The sequence below is a fragment of the Peromyscus maniculatus genome, chromosome 11, assembly GCF_049852395.1.
Source record: "Peromyscus maniculatus bairdii isolate BWxNUB_F1_BW_parent chromosome 11, HU_Pman_BW_mat_3.1, whole genome shotgun sequence".
Taxonomy (NCBI): Eukaryota; Metazoa; Chordata; class Mammalia; order Rodentia; family Cricetidae; genus Peromyscus; species Peromyscus maniculatus.
In genome coordinates this window covers 104328107-104334060 of record NC_134862.1, presented here as the reverse complement: position 1 = coordinate 104334060, position 5954 = coordinate 104328107, and the positions used below count along the sequence as shown (strand labels likewise).

Sequence of the window (5954 nt, the reverse complement as noted above, 5' to 3'; positions counted from 1 at the left end):
GGCATATTGCTGTTGTAGGTCACGGGGTTTGTATCTTGGTGATGCTGATTATTGTTTTTCTCCTCCAGTACAGTGAAAAATACCATCTAGTCCCATGAACACTAGTCATTAAGAGTGAAGCTTCTAGCTGGGAACCAGTTCAATTTCTTCATGTTTTGTAAGACAAATTGCTAAATGGTCTTATTAATAAAAAACCTGAAGCCAGATATTGGGGTAAAAACTGAGAGATCAGAGAAGCAGAAAGAAGCCAGTCATGTTCTTGCCACTAGGAAATCCTCAGCCAAAGAGAGAGCTACTTCCTAGATATCCATGCCTATATGCATTTCTTTGCTCTACCATCTTACTTCCTCTCTCCACCCAGCTATATCACTTTCCTCTTTCCACCCAGTTCTATCACTTACTGTCTGTCTGTACAGACCTCCAGATCTCTGTGGTTAACTAATGCTGGGATTAAAGACATGTACCACCATGCCTGGCACTGTTCCCAGTGTAGCCCTGAATTCACAGAGATCCAGATGAATCTCTACCTCCTGAATGCAAGGATTAAGGGTGTGTGCTACCATTGCCTGACCTCTTTGCTTAATATAGTGGCTGGCTTTTTTCTCTAATCCTCAGATAAGCTTTATTGGGGTGCACAAATAAAATATCACCACATTTCCCCTTTTTTGTCTAAGATAAAATAAAGTTATAACTAATATGAGAACAACTATATACAATAAGTACAATAACTATATACAATATATACAGGCAATAAATACATCAACAATGTCTAGTCCCTTGGAACCCCCACTCATCACGACCCCAGTTGCTGGCCAGCAGGGAAGACTCCTGCAGGAAGGCTCCCCCATCAAAACTCCCCATCGGACCCTGCAATCTACAAGACTCACATCCCAAATCTACCCATCCCCCTGCAACCCCAGTAGCTTCCTGAAACACAGAATCTGACAGCTCTCATTGAACCAAGAGTGGCTTCTTGAGACACAGAATCTGCCAGCTCTCATTGGACTAAGAGCTCTCACTGGACCAAGAGAGGCTTCCTGTGACACAGAATCCATCCACTCTGATTGGACCAAGAGCTAATATTGGACCCAGAGTGGCCCCCTGTAACACAGACACAGCAAGCACAAATTGGACCAAGAGCACCTCTTGCACTTATTTGAGGAAGAGATGGGTAGACACCAGTGCAAAAATACATATAACAACATAAAGAGCAACACAGCGTCACCAGAACTTAGCAGTTCTACAAAAGCAATACCTGAATATCACAATGTAGAAGAAGCAGAAGAAAGCAACCTTAAAAATAACTTTATGAAGATGATAGAGGCCTTTAAAGAGGAAATGAAAAATTCCCTTAAAGAAACTGAGGAAAAGACAAACAAAAAATTGGAAGAAATAAATAAATCCTTTAAAGAAATCCAAGAAAACCATGGAAAAGCAATTAAACAGGTGATGAAAACAGTTCAAGACCTGAAAATTGAAATAGAAACAATGAAGAAGACACAAACCGAGGGAATGTTGGAAAGAGAAAATCTGAATAAATGAACAGGAACTACAGATGCAAGCATAACCAACAAAATACAGGAGATAAAGAATCTCTGGCATAGAGGATACAATAGAGTAAATAGCTTTCAGTCAAATAAAACCTGAAGCCAAAATGTCATAACACCAAATGTCTAGGAAATCTGGGACACCATGAAAAGGCCTAGTAGGGATAGAAGAAGAAGAATATCAACTCAAAGGCACAGATAATGTATTCAACAAAATCATGGAAGAAAACTTTCTCAATTTAAAGAAGGAAATACCTATGAAGATACAAGAAGCTTATAGAACACCAAATAGACTAGAACCCCCAAAAAGTCCCCTCGCCACATTATAATTAAACTATTAAACATACAGAATAAAGAAAGAATATTAAGAGCAGCAAAGGAAAAACACCAAGTGACTTATAAAGGCAGACCCTTCAGAATAACACCAACTTCTCAATGCAGACTCTGAAAACCAGAAGTTCCTGGACAGATATAATAAAGACACTAAGAGACCATGGATGCCAGCCGAGACTAATATACCCAGCAAAACTTTCAGTCACCATAGATGAAGTAAACAAGACATTCCAAGACAAAAGCAGATTTAAACAATACCTATCCACAAATCCAGTCCTACAGAAAGCACTAGAAGGAAAGCTCCAACCTAAGGAAGTCAGATACACCCACGAATAAACAGGCAATAGATAACCCCACAGCAGTAAATCCCAAAGAAGAGAAATATATACACACACTACCACCAAAAGATAACAGGAATTAACGATCATTGGCCATTAATATCCCTTAATATTAATGGACTCAATTCACCTATAAAAAGACACAGGCTAACAGAATGAATATGAAATCAGGATCTATCCTTCTGCTGCATACAAGAAACACACCTCAACTTCAAAGACAGACACAACCTCAGAGTAAAAGGCTGGGGAAAGACTTTCCAATAAAATGGACTTAAGAAGCAAGCTGGTGTAGCTATCTTAATATCTAGCAAAATAGACTTCAAACTAAAATCAATCAAAAGAGAAAATAAGAATTATTCAGCATCTCTTCATAAATACAGTTATAGGATTATGTATAATTCTGTCTTGTCTTTTTTTTTTAGATTTATTTATTTATTATGTATACAGCATGTAGGACCAGAAGAAGGCACCAGACCTCACTACAGATGGCTGTGAGCCACCATGTGGTTGCTGAGAATTGAAATCAGGACCTCTGGAAGAGCAGTCGGTGCTCTTAACCTCTGAGCCATCTCTCAAGCCCCTCTGTCTTGTCTTTTTTTAAACATTTACACATCATTTAAAACAAAAAACAAGAATCATAAATGCTTATACCTTTTTTCCTCATTTCATAGTACAAAGTGACCATTTCTTTTTTTTCCACGCCCACCCCCCAAAGTTACCATTTCTTTATGAGAAAACATGATTACCACTTGATTGCTTTATAGCTTAATCTTAACAGAAACATGATACATCCATCTAATTTTTTGATATTCAGATTGTTTTGAATATTTTATGATGACAGGTCACAGCCATTACATGTTCTTTGAATGAATCTCCCATAACTTTTTAAAGAGAAATGTCTAGTGTACCAAAGTACATTAAATATGTTTAAGCCTCAGATGCACTGTACCAAACCGCCCTTCAGAAAGATGGTGCCAATTCACAACCATACAATCCCATTTCAAGCTCATAGTCGTTGTCAACAGTGCAGGGAAATGGTTCTCATCAGACTTCACTGTGGTTAGTTTAATAGGAGAAATGATTGACAAGGTTTTGGGCTTTGTTCCTTTACATTTCTGCATGCTATTGCTTTCCTTCTGGGTTCTGGAAGAGTGGGTATCTTGACGGACTGCATTGTCTCTTTCTATGCTCTTCTTCCCAGACAAAAGCATGAAGGCTGCAAAACTTCCTTGTTTTTGTTTAAGCAAAATCTCCCAAAGACTAGAAGTAGTAAGTCTCCTTGTGGCAGCCATGCCATTTTAATGTCTTGGTAGTAAAACAGAACACTGGGCCATGTTCTTCAGGTTACAGAGCATTTCTGACCATTGCATTGACTCTATTTGAGGTATGATAGTAAGGAGTAAACTTGTGGCTTTGTTGGTATTTTCTTTCATGGTCATTAAAACTCCATACACTGAACCACTTCTTCATCCTTCTTCCAACAATCATAATCGATTGCCATGCAATGCTTACATAGCAAATTACAGCCCCCTTAGCAAGCATCACCTCTGGAACTGTAGTTGTATTGATAACATCCGCACTGCAAGTATGGAATAAAAAGCTTTCTGCTCGAGAGCTGAAACGAGGCCCCTCCATTGTGACTATTGTTTCCTTTGAATGGCATAGAAGTCCAACTTTCTTAGCTGTTTCTGTGAGGACCTCTCTTGTTTGGGGGCAAAATGATTCAGCCATTGGGATATAGCACACTCATCTATAGTTGCAGTGACTTCCATCATAGAAGGTCTGAGGCCTTAGGGATGTCTTGTCAATGAACTGATTGATGATGACCATGTCACCAGGCTGGATCTCTTCTCTCAATGACCCACAAGCTGTGGTCACTATGACGTGTGTACAACCCTCTTCCTTCAGAGCCCAGATGTTCTCCTGGTAGTTGACTTTTGAAGGCATGATGGTATGTTGTCTCCCATGTCTTTCAAGAAGTATACAATCAAAGTTTTTTTTATCTTCCCCCAAATCAAGGCATCAGATGGCTTGCTAAATGGAGTATCCACATACTTCTCATTTCTTCCTTCTAAAATTTCTGGATCATTCAAGCCTGTTTCATAAATTATTCCAATCTTTACCGCCGCGCAGGCGGCTCCCAAGGCCATGTCTCCACCCAGAGAGTCCTCCACAAGCCAGAGCGCTGGATTGGGAGGAGGGCAAAATGCTGTTTAGCCCTATCAAATGTCATGGGAATGATCCTACATTTTAAACCATATTCAGACAGCAAGAGTAAAATGTTTTTGAGAGGGTCTGGGAATAGTTTCTGAGGCCTCATGCAATAGGCCTCAGATTTTTTTGGGGGGGAGGGTTGGTTTTTTGGTTTTGTTTTTTTTTTTTTTGAGACAGGGTTCCTCAGTGTAACAGCCCTGGCTGTCCTGGAACTTGCTTTGTAGACCAGATTGGCCTCAAACTCGCAGATATCCACCTGCTTCTGCTTCCTGAGTGGTGGGATTAAAGACGTGAACCACCACCACCTGGCAACAGGATCATTTTTAAAAAGAAAAGTAGGGAGGAGAAAGGGTAAGGCAAAGTCAGGAGATTCCTATGACTCATAGCAGGAAGTTGGGAGCATATATCTCTGGGATTCTCAGTGAAGCTTAGAGGCATGAAAGTATTGAAAGAGTAAGCAGTTAAGTACAAAATAATATCCAAGAAAACAAATTAACAGAGGAGAACAACTGTATAGTTGCCATCATGTTGAAGACCTGTTTGATATGGATTGCCTTAAATTTACCCACAGATAGAACCATTTTTTTTTTTTTTTTTTTTTTTTTTTTTTTTGGTTTTTCGAGACAGGGTTTCTCTATGTAGCTTTGCGCCTTTCCTGGAACTCACTTGGTAGCCCAGGCTGCCCTCGAACTCACAGAGATCCGCCTGCCTCTGCCTCCCAAGTGCTGGGATTAAAGGCGTGGCCACCACTGCCCGGCCGATAGAAACAATTTTGTGACTTTCTTTTTTTTTCTAATTTCCTTGTTTTTGCTTTTGTTTTGTTTCATTTAATTTGGTTTAGCTTAGTAACAAGATCTTGCTATGTAGCCCAGCTCATCTGCAACTTAAGAATCACAAGCTTCTTCTGCTCCAACTCCCTAAGTCCATGAGTGCTGGAATTAAAGAATTGCCCTACCATATCATCTTTGCCATATGACTTTCAATGGTAGTACTCCAGAACAAAGGAAGTAGAAAACACAGTTGAATCCTGATTTGGGGTTTTCAAAACACTGCTGATAAGTCAATAGAGGCAAAGAACCTTCTATTTTGGGGATGAATCTTCTTCAACTTGTGCTTTATAACTTCTAGACTGGTTGAAGAAGTTACTGAAAAGTAGGAAGGTAGATGTGAATAATGGGGAAGAGAGGGGCAGACATTCCCATATAAGTCAAATAGGAATTAAATGGTGTTACCTTTTGAATGCATATGCTAGATTTAGAGGAGACTGTAGATAGAGCAGAACACCTCATTTAATGGTTTTAGAAGTGGTACAAAATTACACCACAGCCAGGGTTAGAAGGGCATCAAGAAAGTAGTTTGCTAGTAGTGCTTTCTTGGAACCATGTGAAATCTGAACCTCCATCTTCAGAGTCAATATAATACCAATTATAATATTTAACCGTGACATTGAAGTGTACATTGCTTTTTAAATAAATGAGAAGGGATAAATTCACATGTTCAGTCTCTGAATGTATTTTCACTG

General features: G+C 39.4%; 1 pseudogene; it reads right to left on the bottom strand.

Annotated features, from left to right (window-relative positions):
- Window positions 1–3516: 3516 nt before the first annotated feature.
- On the bottom strand, window positions 3517–4368 carry LOC102924622 (S-methyl-5'-thioadenosine phosphorylase pseudogene; annotated as a pseudogene).
- Window positions 4369–5954: the final 1586 nt, after the last annotated feature.